At 38.5% G+C, this 18019-nt stretch overlaps 1 protein-coding gene across 2 annotated transcripts in view; it reads right to left on the reverse strand.

Moving 5' to 3' along the window:
* PGPEP1L (pyroglutamyl-peptidase I like) overlaps positions 1-18019 on the reverse strand; it is a 1609062-nt gene that overhangs the window by 162502 nt on the left and 1428541 nt on the right. The window lies entirely within an intron of this gene.

The raw sequence follows: 18019 nt of genomic DNA on the forward strand, positions 1-18019 counted from the left end.
AAGACTCAATGACAAGATAATTGGCTTTAATAATCGGCTATGTTATTTATGTCATTCTAGGGGGATTAAGTATGTATTAGCTTGGGATGAGATGGCTGACAAGCCTTCCTACTTTTCTAAGAATGGTCTGCTTCTCTTTTACCATGGCTTTTGCATGGTAACCGTTTGAAATGCTTGTCCTGCAACAGCGAATTCTGAAATGCGGAGACTGAATGGCCGAAAGATCAGACTTATATATACCAAGTCTGAGATGCCATTTCTCAGAATATTGCCTTTTCTCAGAGGTATGGGGATTTTACAGTTGGTATGTATATATTCAGGGTGTGTGCGCCACAAAAAGAAGTTTAAAGGTAAAAGAGTGATTTTCAAAACTCACTCTTCTCCTATATTTTCTGACTTCTTGACGTTTTTGCCATTTTGGCACTCTACATTCTGAATGTTGATATTTCAATAGAGAGCCCTTTTGCATTATGTCAGAAACCCTTGTTGCACCCATAGTATCTTTTTTGACAGAGTCCATTTGATGGACATTCCAACATAATTCTAATTTGGAACACATTTCTGTAGAGATACTCAAAGCCAGTAGTTTAAAAAGTATCCAAACTCTAGGTTCTGCTGTACCTTGAACACATTCATATTTGTGTAGTTATATAGACATGGTTGCAAAGTCATGAAAGCACTCTCCCTCTTTATGGGTATAGGGCCTATCATGTCTTCAGACCTACTGGCACTTGTGGGGAAGTATTAGGATTTATCAAGGATAAGATACCTTCACAACCGATTCCTTGTGACACCACATTTGAATTCCTAGAAGTCCAAATCACCATAAACAAAACTAATTATCACTCCATAGCTAGTTACAGAACACCCTCTATGTCATAGGTCTCAATCTGCTAAGAGGCTAATGTGGAACACAGACCATATGTGTGACAAAGAGTTAAAAATGTGGAACATCCTATTTCACACTATGAGAATAGCATACCTTGACCATAGCCATGGCCTTTCAACCAAAATATATGCGTGTACACACACACACACACACACACACACACACACACACACACACACACACACACACACACACACACACACACACACATACACGCACACACACATTCACTCTTGACTCATACCTCTCAGGTACCCAGAATTTTGCAGAATGCCAAATTTCTGCTTCATATTTTTGGTCTGTTCCTATAAAATATGTAGTTTTCTGGCAAATCACAGAGGAATAGAATAATAAGGTAATGATAAATTTGAGTTTCAGACATCATATCATTCAGAACATGTTTGGTAACACAAAGCCTGTTATTCTTGCAACCTTCTAAGTTTATAAGAGTAATATTTAAAATTGGTTATTTTTTGGGCCTTTGCCCCCCCCCCCCATTAATTAAGGCTATGTCCAAATTTCTTGTGCTAAGAGGTTGAGAGCTATGTCACTCACACTTGCACACACACACACACACACACATAGACATTCACCCTTGTCATACCTCTCAACTGCCCAGAATTTTGCAGAATAACCACATTTTTGCCTCATATTTTTGGTCTGTTCCTCATAAAATATGTAGTTTTCTGGCAAATCACAGAGGAATGAAATAATAAGATAATGACAGAAATGTGGGTTTCAGACATCATATCATTCAGATCATGTATGGTAACAAAAACCTGTAATTCTAGCAACTTGCTAAGTTTATAAGAGCAATATATAAAAGTTGTCCCTATTTTTGTGGCTTTATCACCACATTATGTTTAGCTATTGGCTTTCTCCAGATTTCTTACTCTAGGAGGTTGAGAGGTGTGTGTTTAAAGAGAGGGAAAAAATAAAATAGAAGCAAAACAGTGCCAAAGTAAATAACTGCAATAGCAGCAGTTAAAAGGATTCCTTTTAAATGCTGGTATTAGTTATTTACTTAGGTACTGTTTTCCTTCTATTTTATTTTCTCTCCCTCTCTTTAAATTCAGTTTTCCACAACCATTCCTGGTGTACAAATGGTCAAGTATTTGGGAGCTCTCATTGGCTTCTGTCCTCAGGAACAGTTATTTGATTGGTTTGTATACCACAATGGCGATTTCTGTAATTGCAGAATACCAGGCAATCAAAAATTGTGTAGCACAGCCAGCACAATTCAGTGCATAACAGCAGAGTAGCTATTTGATTGGTATGTAAGCCACTATGCCAATTGGCAGTAATTGTGGTATACAAACCAATCAAAACCTGTGTAGCGGAGCCAAAGTTGTTCAATGTGGAAGAGCGGAACAGTGGGTTTGCTTATGGTCGAATGCAGAGCATTCCACATAATCCAGAGCACTTGGCTGCTCAGCTCTTTGTCCCCTACTGAGTATGATAGTTATCTTAAGACATTAGCTGAAATCCCCATTAAGCCCAAAACCTTTCTCCTGGAACTTTATCCATCAATAAATTGTCTAGCCTGAGCTGCCAACTGTTGTCATGCTCAACTCTTCCTTGATATTATAAATGTTAACTCTGTCCTTGATCTAGTCCTCATAAACATGGCCACTTTTTGTATGTCTTCATATGTATCATCCTGCCTGTTAAATCAGATCACAAACGAGTGAACTTTTCCTTTAAAACTGTACTTCCCCTGTAGGTACCTCTGTGTTTAGGAACTTCTCAAAATAGAACCTTCTTCAGTTACTTGATGACCTAAATACATCCTACTGTATTCTTCTTTAATGGATCTATTGTTAAAGCTGTGGCCTATGTCTTTCAATTCTATTACCATTTAAATAGTTGAAATGATAAGGAAGATTCTATACAACCAAACATAATGAGAAATTAAAAATAAACTGTGGTGGGATATCTGTATAAATAAATTATATAAAAAATAAAGAACTTGCTTAATGCTTACGAGAGGTTTCATTTTACCTACCTTAAGATATCATACTTAAGAAAACTAGTAAACATCTTAAAGGAACCATTAGGAAACTTAAAGCTGATTACGAACTTAAAATATCCACTAAAACCAAACATAACTGCAAATCTTTCTTTAACTATGTCTGGAAGTTAAGAACTAGTACCCAACAATGTTGGGAGCAAGCCTACAATAATACTGCATACCCTTTACCCAAAGGAAATACGTAATGTCCTAGCTGGCAAATTTAGTGCAGATTTTACTCTATCCACAGCTACAGCTATTTCATAGATTTCACAATCATAGCCCCTCTTTATTACCATGGAACAAGTTACCTCAGCTCTCGCAAAAGCTAAGAATAACTTATCCATTGGTTCTGATAATGAATCAAGTTGCCTGATTATCAGTGCTAAATATGATTTACCTAAACCCTTATTTAATCTCTTTAATATAAGTCTCTCGACTGGTTATGTTCCTGAATCATGGAAAATAACCATTGTAATGCCATTACACAAGGGAAGCCCAACCACAGACCTGTGTAACTACAGACTTGTTAGTCTCACTAGCCTAATTATGTAAAGCTATAGATTGTATTATCTCAGACCTCATTAATTTGGACATTGAAACCATCTTAATGCTGGGCCCATGTCAATTTGGATTTGTCAAAGGAAAGTCCTGCCTCTCTAACCTGATTCATTTCTTTGAAAAAGAAACCAAAGCAGTGGGTAGTAGTTATGCAGTACATACAGCATATCTAGATCTAGCCAAGGCCTTTGATACTATTGCCCATGCAGGAATTATTGACAGACTTGTAAATCTGAATATAAATCCTTATGTTGTGTGGTTGTCTCCCAGAACCCATGTACTTAGGAATCACAACTGCTACTTCTGAAATCAGAAATGGTTACCAGGTTCAGTGATGGTCTCTCCTCTGTTTGAAATCTATTTCTGAGATATTCGTTTATATTCTTGGTCTATGATTATCTAAGTTTGCAAATAACTATAAAGTGAGTATTTTTATCCCATCTTTCACTGACTCACAATTGCTCCTACATGGGTTAGAATATGTTAACAATTGGTGCAAGGGCAATGGTCTCAAAGTAAATGTGAAAAAAATTAGCATAATTTTTTGGTAAACAAAATATTTTCATATACCATATATAGGTGATTTTACTCCCCATCAGACACTGTTATAAGGCATCTAGGCAGTCTTGTTGATAATTCCTTTTTGTTTGACCAGCATGTCTCTGCAGTAGTTCATAAAACCTTCTATCTTGCTCATATAACTTCCAAAGGCATCTCCACTAGATCCAAAGAAGTCTTAATTCCCCTTTACTCATATATCTCATCAGACACATTATTGAATATAATGTACTTTTGGCATGTGTTTGTCTAAACATATCATTCAACTTGCGAGTCCTCAGAGATTCATAAAAAAAGGTCAGTGGCTTCAAAAATCTTAGTTAGAGTAGACTGGCAGCCTTCTTTCTTTACTCAATCTCATACCGACTCCTACATGGAGATCTGTGCCTAACTTTTGAGCCATGAAACAGCCAAACTTCTTTTTTTATTAAACAAGAAACATCTTTATTAAATTATCACTCATGACATAGGCAATCAGAAATGTAGATAAAAGAAAACAAACCATATTTACATAATTTTAGCTGAAAACATTATACATCACTTGTAATCTAGCCAGTCACTGTCAGTCAAACATTACATAGCTCATACATATCCTGCCTTCTTTTAAATCTCATTCCTTATCTGCATGTATTGTTCCCACAATTTCCATTTTTAATGTAATTTGCTCCTGCCCTTTTCTATAGATACCATTTCTAGTTGTTTTGCCTTTGTTACTATATTAACTACTTCTTAGTACAGTTGGTTTAGACTTTGCTCTCCATTTCCTAGACAAAAAAAAATATAAGAAATGGAAGAGAGGTTGAACTACAACTCTGAAAACTGAAATAAACAAGGTGGACAAACAGATTAAGCATAGTATGAGACAAAATCAAGAAATATTTGAAGAAAATTTATATAAAGATATTGAGCATAATAGGAAACCTTTTTATAGATACATAAGATGTGGAAGGAGTAAAGACGCACAAATTGATAAACTGTGTGTAGATTCTAAAATTTATTCTCAGACACAACAGATTATAGTTATATTTACAAAATCTTATGCAAAGCAGTTTTGCTCCACAAAATGGGTAGTAAGTTGTCCTAGTGACATCTAGGTAACCCCAGATACTGCAATCAAATTAGATTATATCAAAAAAGAACTGCACTTACTGGATCCAAACAAAGCGCAGGGAGGAGACGGAATTAGTAACAATGACCTGAGAACACTTCAGCAAGAACTTACACTGCCATTATATCTATTATTCACTAGGTCATATAAATATGGGGAGATTCCTCAAGATTGGAGACATACGCTTATTAAACCTATCTTTAAGGGAAAGGGGAGTAGGACAAACCCAGAATCAGATAGACCCTTAGGTCTACTTTCATGCAGTGGAAAATTAATGGAGAAGGTAATATTGGATAAGTTATTGTCAGAACTGGATAGGTTGGGACTAGAAACCATATATCAGCATGCATATGTTGAAAATAGATGTATTACCAACTGTAACATGATGTTCTACAACAATATAATAGCAGCTATGAATGAAAAATGCTGTGGTGTGATGTATACTTCAGCATTTGACAGGGGTCATACACAAAACACTGATCAATAAATTAGTACAACTAGGCATTGATGTACTCTTAATAAGATGGATAGCTGCATGGCTTACAAATAGGACATGGCAAGTACCATACAGCAACTGGACAGGTGAAATCCTTGGTTACAGTCAGGGTGTCCCACAGGGGTTGGTCCTAGGCCCTTACTTGTTTAGATTGCATCTTTCAGACCTAACTTTTTCATCTGAGGTGTTCTACAGTCTATAGGCAGAAGACCTGAAATTAGGTAAACTCATTACAAGTGTTACAGATAAGGCAGGTCTGCAAAATAATTTGACTAAACTGACCATTTGGGCACAGGAGACTAATATGCTGATAAATACACCAAAAACTAAGCATATGAGATTTGGGAGACATAAACTGAAAGGTGAATATTTAATACAACACACAGTGATTGAAACTGTAGACTCATTTAAGGACCTAGGTATATGGGTAGATTCAGCTATGAGTTTTTCTAATCATATCAACCAATTGGCTAATGATAGTTATAGAACTATAGGTTGTATAAAAAGATTTATAAAGTCTAGGAAATTAAAAATAATGAAGTCATTGTTTGTTAGTTACATTAGATCCAAACTTGAGTATGGAATAACAATATGGAAACCCTATAAGAAGACAAGCATGAGTAAACTGGAAAGAGTACAGCGGAAATATACCAAGGGCATTCATGGATGTGACAATTTAAGTTATTATGAAAGACTAAGATATCTGAACTAATACAATGTCTCTTACAGCTATCTAAGAGGAGATCTTATTTAGGTATATAGGGCATTTAGGGACAACTACCTCTGGGAATGTTTGGGGTTATCAAAAATTACTACAGAATCATCAGGCAACCTGTGTAGAAGATTCTATAGGAATGAGAAGTGTACTAATTGGTTCTCTGACAAGAGTAGCTGATGCATGGAACAGACTACCAAATTGCATTAAAGTAAGCACTAGTTTAGATATTTTTAATAATCGCCTGGACACTTATTATGGGAACAAGTGTTTTGGTATACTGGCAAGCTAGAAGGGCATTTATGTCCATGCTTGAAATATTTGTATGTATGTATGTATGTATGCATGTATGTATGTAAGCAGAGTAGCATGATTTCCACCATTCAGATAGATGTGGTCTATATTGTCTTGCCCTCTTTGAGGCTGGAGGGAACTTCTGAACTGGGGTTTTAGCTAGTTGTAATGGTCTGCATACTGAGTGACGAGTGCAACCTTATGAGCTTATAAATGATCAGGTTAACAAGGAGATGAGGTTTGTTCTCCCATATAGCTTAGACACCTCTACCATTAGGGACATTGTTTCCAGCAAGTAGAAAAAATTAACTGATAGTTCTGAGGTGAGAAATATTTTGGGTCGCACCTCACAATGTATTAACAAAAAGAACTTTAATGTGACATATACTTGAAGAAAATATTGGACATCCACAGGAAAAAATATTAGAGGGACTTTTCTCATGTAATCCTTATGGTTATTGTAAGTTTATTTCTAATGTTCCACCTTTTTTGTGCAAATACACAAAAGACCTATGAGGCCCCTGGTTATTTTAACTGTAGATCAAATTGTCTGATTTATGTATCTTTGTGTTTGACTTATGATGCAATTTAGGTTGGGCATATTAAAAAAGTTTATTTAAGTGTATTTATGAGCATAAATATGCCACCGGTATAAAAATGAAAAAAAAATGCAGTTTATAAACATTTTATTGTTTTTTTCTATTTTGGATTGTGTTGACCCAGATTTAAGCTCAACAGATGTTGAAGATGAACTTAAGTCTCGGGACTGTCAGTGACAAGTGTTATTGAATGAGTCATTTTTTTCTGGCATCAATGATCATATTAGTTTTACATCCAGACTTAGGATATGAGGTTTAAGACATTGAATGATGGGGGCAACTGTATCATGTTATGTAAACTTTGGAAATTGTTTCGACAGTCTGACAACGTCTTGTATTTTTGACATAAGAGCCCTTACTGGTGACTTGAGTTTTAATTGGTTTTAATGATATTTTACTAATTGCTAATAAAGTGATCACTTTTAACCACCATGTGTTTTTATTTTTATATTTTGGTTTGTATAAGTTCAAGGCCACTTTTCTTGTACCATTCAAAATAAATTAACATGAGTTAATACTTGCACTAAAAATCGCTTCAATTAAAATGATAAAAATGTAGTGTCCTCATTTTCAGGAAACAGCAGATTGTTTTTCCTATTGCATCAATAACAGCCTGCTGTCCGGTGAGTCAGTGATAAGAGACCTGGACACTTGGATAAATAACTCCTTTTCCTTTGATCACCATGTAGCAACTGTAGTTAGGAAATCCTTCTATAGCTTATAACTATTTGCCAAAAACATCTCTTCCAAAGCGAAGAAACTCATTGTCCTCTTACATTCTTCCTTAACCAGACCTATTATATGATATAACACACCCTTTAGCATATATCTTACTAGCCAAATCAAAAATTTGAAAAATATCACAGGTTTCTAACAAAAAGAATCTCTAGCCCCAAAACTCTTCTGTACCAGGAGAGACTGGAATCCTTTCAATTGTACTTGGCATTACTTAGGATTCTGAGAGTGGAGCTATGCTTCACTTTCCACTCCATCAGGGATCCTGTTATCCTTGACTCCATTTTACTCAGTTAGTCAAATAGTGCAGCCAATACTAGAAGAAGAGATTTCAATCTACATTAGGAGATAAATAAAATTAGGTGGAGTAGATTCATCACCCAGAATCTAACTCTGCTCTAGAATACACTCTGTCTACAAGTCAAGCAATGTGAATCTTTGTTGTCCTTTAAACATTACTTGTACAACTCGATGGTTACCCTTAAATTTACTCCAAGACTTACAGGACTTGCCCTCCTTGGAAGGTGTAGTGGAGCCTGAGTATGTTTGTTTGCAATGTACACATGACAACTGATTAAATTGCCTTGTATATCCTGTGATCCTATGATACTATGCCTACTGTGAAACCTTTCTTTTTTTTTCTTTTTTTTTTTTTGCATTTTATTTGGTTTTGTATATTCCATTATATGTTTTTCAGCCTTTTGTATTACAGGTTTTGATATTCTCTTGTTTGTCTTTCATACATTCAATATTAAACCATATGAATATCTGAATATATTTTGAAAACTATGTTACTTTACATCTAAGCCTGATCCACTATAATTAAAAGGATCTTGCACACATTTGGAATATGGAATCCCAATTTTTGCAGTCATCTCCACAATATAATAGGAAACGTTATAGATCTTTTTTAAACATCTTTACAAAATTTCCACATTTTAAACAATGACATAAGTACACATAAATTAATAGCAAAGAAAGCAAACCATAATATAATTTTCATTACTTTCATGCATAATACATATGAGTTTGCATTTTAACAATTATCATTTGGTCCAACATTACAAACATCGTTCAATTCTTCCCTTCCCTTAAATATCTCGTCTTCCCCTGAACATTATTCTGCATATATTGTTCCCACAACTCCAATTATTTATATGTAAGTTGCTCCTTCCCCTTTCAAAATATTCAATCTCCAGTTCTTTTATCTCCTTTACAATGTTTAGTACTTCAGTTATTGATGATTTAGATTTTGACTTCCATTTTCTAGTGATTGCTTTTTTGTCAGACATCGGCATTATACTTAGCAACATTTTACTATGTCTGGGTGTCTAGGCAATTCATATCTTATACCTTAGCTCAAAATAATAATTTCCTTATTCTTCTTCATATAGTTCAGTACTCTTTGATTTTTGTCTATACCTCTAAGGCCATTTACATTCTTTATAATATGGACAGAGTAGCCATTATGATAGAAAACTGTTTATTCTACCTATTATATGACAGTTTTTCTGAATGTATATTTCCATCTTTTAACGTGCTTGCACATACCAATGTTTGCCAGGCTGATCTCACATAATTGCTTCTTCTCCTCTCCATTTGAACCTGTGTCACATTTTTCAGACTTTTTGCTTCAGTGAAAACACTCAAACAAAAAACAAAACAAAACAAGCAAACAAACAAAAACACTAAATAGATTTCAACTCCCATTACCTTTTAACTTCCAACAAACATACAAAACTATCCACAGTTTCAAAAAAACAAAGTTTACCCCTCCAGGTAGGAAGAGTTGCCTCAGACTGAGGGCTGCACCTACAGGCATTAACTATTCTAAAATTAAGGTTATCAGTGCTAAAGCAGTAGCGTTGTTGCCTCACAGTAAGACGCTGTCCGGTTTGATTCTCAGCTAGAGCGTCTTCTGAGTGGAGACATGCGTGAATGGGCGTACCTTCGTTGAAGGTTGTGCATCAGGGCTGGTAACTCGGCACATAAAAATCAACTACCAATCATTAGCGGACCAGAGTTCCGCTGTGGTGACCCCTAACTGGGAAAAGCTGAAAGACACAACAACAAGTGCTAAAGCTCATGTAAGAACCTGCATTTCCACTTCTATTTACACTAATTGCTGTCTGGTTCGTTTCTTATCTCTTCTCTCTCTCAGATGTTAAAAAATAGTTTACATGCTTTTAGTCAACATTCATTTTAGCCATAAGAATGTAGTCATAAGAAAAAGTGCATTGGCTACCTATAAATAAACATGCTAAACTATGCAGTGATATATTAGATGCATTAAATTACTAATACTGTTGGTGAGACATCTACTTGCATAACTTATTCACTTCCCAGAGTTTCAAATGTTATTTACTTTTCATTGAACTGCTCACCAATGTCATTTTAAATGCTAATTACATTGTACCTTGACGATTTCACTCAACAGACAAGTGTTCAAACCACCTACAATTAATTGCTATCACATGAAGACTGCTTGTCTCTATGTAAATGCAGTTGGTAATCTTCTTCTTCTTTCGGCTTTTCCCAGTTAGGGGTCACCACAGTGGATCACCTGTCCGCTCATGATTGGCAGTAGAGGTTTACGGTGTTGAGTTGCCAGTCCAGCGTCAAACCTTCCACAGAAGGCACACACATCCACACACTCATGCCTAGGGCCAGTTTAGAGTGTCCAATCCACCTACTTTGGGATGTGGTAGGAAAGCAGAGCACTCGGAGGAAACCCACGCAACCACAGGGAGGACATGCAGATTCCACACAGAAGGCACCCCAGCTGAGAATCAAACCAGAGAACCTCTTGCTGTGATGCGGCAATGTTAACCGCTGCACCACAGTGGCTGCCCATATATGCAGTTGGTAATAAATAAAACAAAAGAGCTTGTGACTTTGTATATGCATTAAAAAATCACTGTTACTTTCACTCAGAACACAATGCTCAGAGCACTCATGACTTATTGCTTTCAGCTTTGCATTTCTTGTATCCTACTGAAAGCCTTGTTAATGGAAACAGCTAGAAAGAGCTATTTTCCACTGCTTTCAAAACAACTTTATTTTATTTTTCAAGCATATTTGCTTAAATATATATATATATATATTGTCTCTATAAAATAGGAGAAATGATCTTATTTTAACATATAATGTGATCAGTGCACCTTTACATCCCCCACCCAAGCAGCCTAAGATCACATCACTATGTTAACTTTAACTTTCTTCTATCTAGCTTTTATTATCTTGTCTCATTACAAGGCCTGGATACCTCAAAAAGTACTTTCTTGTTTTAATTTTTTACATACACTGTAGTCACTGATAAGACTGCTTCACCTCACATTTAAAATACTCCAAAATACACACTATATAAAACTGCTTTAGAATATAACATGTAATTTACATTTTGATTTGTATACAACTATTAACAAGGACAAAACTGTTTTACTTACAGATACTTCTTCAATCCCTTCAATGTCCTTTTAAAGATTAAAGTTATAAAGTGGAGTATATGCTTTACAGTTCTCCCATGAGTTTAACACAGTCAAGAAAATTCCAATCTTTCTTAGCCACATTTTATGTATGTTCCTATATTTAATGGGATTAATGCTTTACAGTCCCCCATTTATTAACTACTTTCACAATGTTGCTGGTCTTCTTTCTGATCCCCTCCACCTTCCAACACCAATTTATGGTTCAAGTCCAAGGTAACCCTGAGTCTCCTCATCAGTTTCTATACTTTTTTTCTGTTTCTAATGCATTTTCCTTTGAAACACTTGGAAAGGCTTCACTGGCAAAGTCTCTATGAGTTTATTTCTATCAGAGGAATGAGAAGCAAAGTCCCTTTCTGTCTGGGGGGTCACTCTTTGCTGGTTAAACCTTTTTTATTTCCTCCTTTGCCAGTTCTGCATCCCAAAATGTCATTGATATTCCAGGAAAAATATTCTGAAGAAAACTTGAAGATTGAATCTCACACCTGCCTCTTAACATTTATTGATTTCTGGGATAAACATGCTTTTCTTCTGCCTGGTTTATGGTGAATAATAAATGGGGACTCTGCTGTCCCAATTTTAATACTTTTTCCTTCTGTCACAATTTTGTTAGGAACACCTCTTTCTGCATACACATGATGTGTCCTGTCAGTTAACAAACAATGCTGTGGTACATCAGTCCAGCTGCTTATTTGAATTTTCATAAAAATAATGCAGTCTGTTTCTTCCAGTTTTTCTGGTTCAAGAGAAAGTCTCAGATGTTCTCTGCATGGTGTCTTCTAACTTTATTATATTTTGAAACAGCTCTTCCTGAGAATGCTCAGCCAGCCTTTTTTTTCATTTCAAAAACAGATTTTGCAATTGTATCAGTGCATCTAAATTACTAGTTGAAATTTCTATTTTTTCAGACTTTTATTTGAATTTTTACATATACCTTCAGAATTGCACTTTCTTTGAATATCTCTGAATACATTTGACTTATTTTTGCCTATACATTACTGAAAGCCATCTCCTATACCAAAACTGAAATTTGAATTACTTTTTGCTGAACAACTGCACAATTCTTCCCAGCCAGACATTTTTCTTTTTCTTTTCTGGTTGATTTTCACTTACTTTCTCCAAATTTCTTATTTGCTGGCATTCTGAAGTTTACCCAGTTTGATAGTTTTTACTGGCTTTTTTCACAGTTTGAAGTTTAACAACCTATTAATCAGTGTCCAGATACATTAGAAGTCCAAAACTCTACAAATCTTGTAAAACATACAGGTCTGTGATACATGCTTCTAAGAGACAGAGCTACTGTTTCACTACAGTGAATGCAAATATCGTCCAGCAAAAAAAGAACATCTGACCAAGTGTACATTGCTTCATAGCCCCTACTTCCTTGACCAACTTTTCAGAATGGCTGTTTATGAATAACACATGTTGCATTTAGCTCTGCTAATATTAACACATTTCTGTCTGTATTTGTAACAAACTGATATTCTTTTTACTCATTTTAATTTTTTTCTGTGTCTTTGAGGATTTATTGTGCACTAAGTAATTTGTCTCAGGGGCCATACTGTATCTAGTTCCAGACATTATTTGTTTATAGGAACTCTTTGCATAGGGAATTCAAAATTATGAAATAGAAACCTCTTTCTCCTACAAGATGTCAAGAAAGATAAAGCCTAAGAGAACTAAACATTAGGAACAGCATGAAGAGAAATAAAAAAAAAATCACAACAGAAATCCTAATCAAAATAGAATTCTTCTTTGTCCATTTTGAAAGATACACTTTCACCACTGGAATCCTCTTTTGGAAACTACCCCCCGGATTCTCTAAAGATTGCACAGCATGCAAGATCAGTGCAGGAGTTCCAGCAGGCAATATGTCTGCCGTGCGATCCAGGAACAGCCTGCATGGGTGTGCACGAGCACTCCTGCACTAATCCTGCACGGACTAAGCCCTTGTATGCAAATCACCCCATTTGCAGGAGAAATCTATGCAAATGAGGTGATTTTGCAATCCAGGAAGCTTGCAACCATCCGTGCAGGACCAGTGCTATTTGGAGAAATGTACTTAGTTAGTAACCGACTACATTTCTGCAAAATCCAAAACGGAGCTGTGACAGCTCCAAATAAAGGCTGCATATCATGTAGTAAGCATGCCAATGGCCAAGTATAAGGCCATTGGCACTGCAAACAGTAAAAAAAAAAATACAAAGAAAAACTTATCTCAGCTGTTTAAGCGTAGGGCAGCAGTGCACAAATGGGATCGGGGGGAAAATAACAAAATGTACCTAATTTAAGCATTCTAACTAAAATCAGTATTCTGCCATGTTAGTCAATGGCAGGCAGAAGACAACATGGCCATTGAGTAGTGGTTACTAAGGGGGGAGGCTCAGTGTGAGACATGTAACTATGCATTGGCAGGCAATCCTATGCAAATGAGGGGAAGGATAGTGAATCCCAGTTTTCCCCAGCATGTGAGTCAAGTCCCAACAGTGTAAGAGTAGGAATAGCTTGGTGCAAGCCTAGGAGTTAGGTGACATCATGGGGGTGTGTGTCAGGCATACTGTAAGTGGATTGGAGCCCTGTGGCTTGGGTTTGCACATAGCTTAGCACAGCTAAGCTGGAGTGTGTGTCTAAACCTGCCTAGCACTCTTTACAATGCCTAAGTGGGTGTGGGCGCCACACACCAGGTTTTAAAGGCAGAAAACAAAAGTTAAACCAGGAAATAACAGCACTGTGCACATTTGAGCACTCTGTTTGCACTGCATGCCCGTGGGCTTAAACAGGAAGGCAATGGGAAGGGAAAACAGCAGTAGGAAGCTAATCAAGAACTATAATAGCTGGCAGGTGAAATGTATCAGAATCAGCTGATTACACAGGCAGCAGACCAGTCTAGCCCAGAACACTACTATAAACTATGCAAACACCTTCCCCTCTGTTTTTTCCCACACTCTACACCACCGGTGTAAACAAGCGGGGAACTTTTAACACTCACAATGGCAAAATGATAGGGGCTGCAATAGCTATCATACAACAACTTGTGGAAAAGGCTGAGGGTGGTGAGGATGTGAATGCTGTCGACCAACCTACAGTGAGGAGATGGAGAAGAGTGTACAGACCCAGGGTAACCTACCAGGGGCTACATGAGCTGGAGATAGTGGAGCGCTATAGGGTGGACAGGGACCTCCTACAGCAAATTGTTGAACTGTGTTGGCCGCGCCTCACACACAGAAATAACAGAGAGGAACCCATCCCAGTGGATACCAAGGTATGTGTAGGCCTAAGAATACTAGCTACAAGTACCTTCCAAAGGCCAACTGGGGATATGATGGGGATCTCACAGGTAACATCCAGGGTATTCCACCAGTTCCTGGATGCCATGTCAGCACATGTCTGTGAGCACGTATATTTCCCCAACACCCGTGAGGCATTGGCCAGCAATATGCAACTGTTCCACCAAACAGTAGAATACCCCGAGGTAGTGGGTGTCATAGATTGCACGCACATATGCATCAAAGCACCACCTGGTGAGCGGGTAGGGTCTACATCAACAGCAAGGGCTTCCCCTCCATCAACTGCCAGGTCGTGTGCGATGCCCAGGGCATAATAATGAATGTGTCTGCTAGTTGCTCTGTAAGCTATTACAATTCCCACATATGGCATCTGACGCAGCTGTACCAGAGATTTGTCAATGGGGACATCCCTGACAGTCACCTAGTGGGAGATGCTGGATATGCACTGGAGCCGTGGCTGATGACACCCATCAGAAATGCACACACACCCGAACAAGAACTCTATAATGAGGCACACGCACAGACCAGAATTATAGTAGAGCATGTGTTTGGGATGCTCAAGTCATGGTTCCGGTGCCTGGACACATCCAGTGGAGCCTTGCAGTACTCACCAGCTACATGTACCCAAATTGTCCTCGTATGTGCCATGCTACACAAAATGATCCTGCAGAAACAGGAGCAGCATGAGCAGCATGGGACAGGCCACACAGCCCCCCACCATTGCCAAGGCCTGCACAGGCACAGAGTGACTCAGAGGAGGAACAACCTGAGCCTGCCCCAGTAGGCAGAAGGAGGCATGCCCAGTATACCCTGGCCTTGGCAAAGAGGCATCACATAGCACATACACTGACACAGGAGGGACCCAGGGAATGACAACTCTCTCCGACTCTCACATACAGTAAAAGGGATGCCAAACATTACACTACCTGTGCTCAACCATGTGTAGGGAGTGTACTATGTGCATCCAACATAGGCAGCCCTGCAGCACCACCCTCAATACTGGGACACTCACAAGATAAGTGACCACACATGCCAGTCAGGGGAGTTCACATACCCAACAACAGTCACAGCCAGCAGGACAGGTGTAGCCAAACACAAACAAAGGCTGTGTTATGGCCTCTGAATGATGCCTATGGGTAACCTCCCCCCAGGCCTACACAGACAGATGACAGCAGGTCAGGCAGTGGGATGTCAGTTCTGAAGGGTAGGAAGTTTGAAACTAATATATAGGTAAATAAAAGCTAAGATCTGTAGTACAATGGTATGCCTCTAGGCAGCATGATAGATAAGACTACAGAATGAAATGGAGCACCTGGCATACCAGTACAGTCATAGCAAATGTGCACAAGTGTCAGGTGTGCCCCCACCATCCTACGTAGAGATGTAGTAACAGGCAGGTATGCCCCCCCAATCCTGTGTAGACATGTAGAAATAGTCAGGTGTGCCCCCATCCTACGTAGAAATGTAGTAATGGTCAGGTGTGCCCCCCTCAAAGCCTGTGTAGAAATGTAGAAATAGTCAGGTGTGTCCCACCCCATCCTACACAGAAATGTAGTAACAGTCAGGTGTGCCCCCTCAAAGCCTGTGTAGAAATGTAGACATAATCAGGTGTGCTCCACTCCATCCCATGTAGAAATGTAGTAACAGTCATGTGTGCCACCCAATCCTGTGAAGAAATGTAGAAATAGGCATGTGTGCCCCCCATCCCATGTAGAAATGTAGTAACAGTCAATGCCATGTGATCGATGGACACCCTGCAGAAATGATATGCTACCTGTAAGTGTACAACACATCGGTCAGCACTACAATACAGACTACCTGGACTTGATCCACCCATTCAATACAGACGGGCATACTGGGCATGCTCATACACTTTGAGAAAAGAAGGCAATGTCAGTCAGTCAACAACACACTGAAAGGTCATACTGGGCATGCTCACACATTTAAATACATGAGGGCCCTGTCTGCAAACACCAGTGGACCAGACATAACTGGCAGTCACAGATGTTAGTGCAGACACTCCTCAGTATGCACCACACATGCTTTGCACACACGTGGACAGGAATACAGACATATATCTAAGGACAACACACTATAATAAGCCAAAGGTAGATGTATATAGATGTGTGGAAGAGGGTGACTGTGACAAGGAGCCATCCAGGCCTGTCCCACCCAGCACATAGCCAAAGGGCCACAACTACATGAGGTTCAGATGTCACTCACTGTAGATACTAGCCACCGGTATCTGTCAGCAGTACAGACTATGTGGTACACGTGCTAGCTGTGCAACATGACTGTACAAGGAAGGTGTCATCTAGCATCTGTATACACTTACCTCATGAAATATGACCCTGTGTGTGCCTGCATGTGGTGTGTCAACCTCTAGATGAATGGGTTATGGCCCATGCATACACACTGCCCTCCGCATAGCCCTACAGTGACAAGCCTGCTGACGTCATCCACTGTGAAATACACCTTTTAAATAGTTGTAGCCCAGTAATCTCCGTGGTGTGTCCCATAACTGTGTAATGTTGTAGTATGATAAACTAGTTAGATAGGAGTTCTACTTCCAGACTTGGTAAGTGTGTGTTTATGTGTGTGTGTGTGTATGTCTGTCTCTGTCTGTTTAGAGAGCAATGCATTTTAGGGTAGTCACACTCCCCACAATTCAAATGCTCAACTTTGGCAAGGCTGCTGATGTCATCCACCTAGAAATACACCTCTGTGAAAGCTGTAGCCCAGTAATCTCTGTAGCATGTCCTGTAACTGCGTACGGCTGTAGTGTGATAAATTAGGTAGGTGTTCTAATCCCAGACGTGGCAAGTGTTTGTGTCTGTCTGTGTAGAGAGCAATGCTTTTTAGGGTAGTCGCACTCCCTATAATTCAAATGCTCAGCTTTGGCAAGGCTGCTGATGTCATCCATCTAGAAGTACATCTTTGTGAAGGTTGTAGCTCTGTAATCTCCGTAGCGCATGCCATAACTGTGTACTGCTGTAGTGTGATATAGAACTCTGGTAGGGTTCTATTCCCAGCAATGGCAGTTCTGGATGTTTTGTGTGTGTTTCAATGTCTGTGTAGGGAGCAATGCATTTTAGGCTAGTCACACTCAGTACATTCCAAATGCCCTACTTTGGCAATACAGCTGATGTAATTCATTGTGAAATACACCTTTGGGGAAGGAGTTCTCCAGTAATCCCCATGGTGTGTCCTATAACAGCTCCATGCTGTAGTGTGATATAGACCTCTGTTAGGGTTTCTATACTCACACATGTCAGTTGTGG

Source organism: Protopterus annectens, chromosome 3.part0 (genome assembly GCF_019279795.1).
Source record: "Protopterus annectens isolate FY-2018-M chromosome 3.part0, PAN1.0, whole genome shotgun sequence".
NCBI classification, from domain to species: domain Eukaryota; kingdom Metazoa; phylum Chordata; order Ceratodontiformes; family Protopteridae; genus Protopterus; species Protopterus annectens.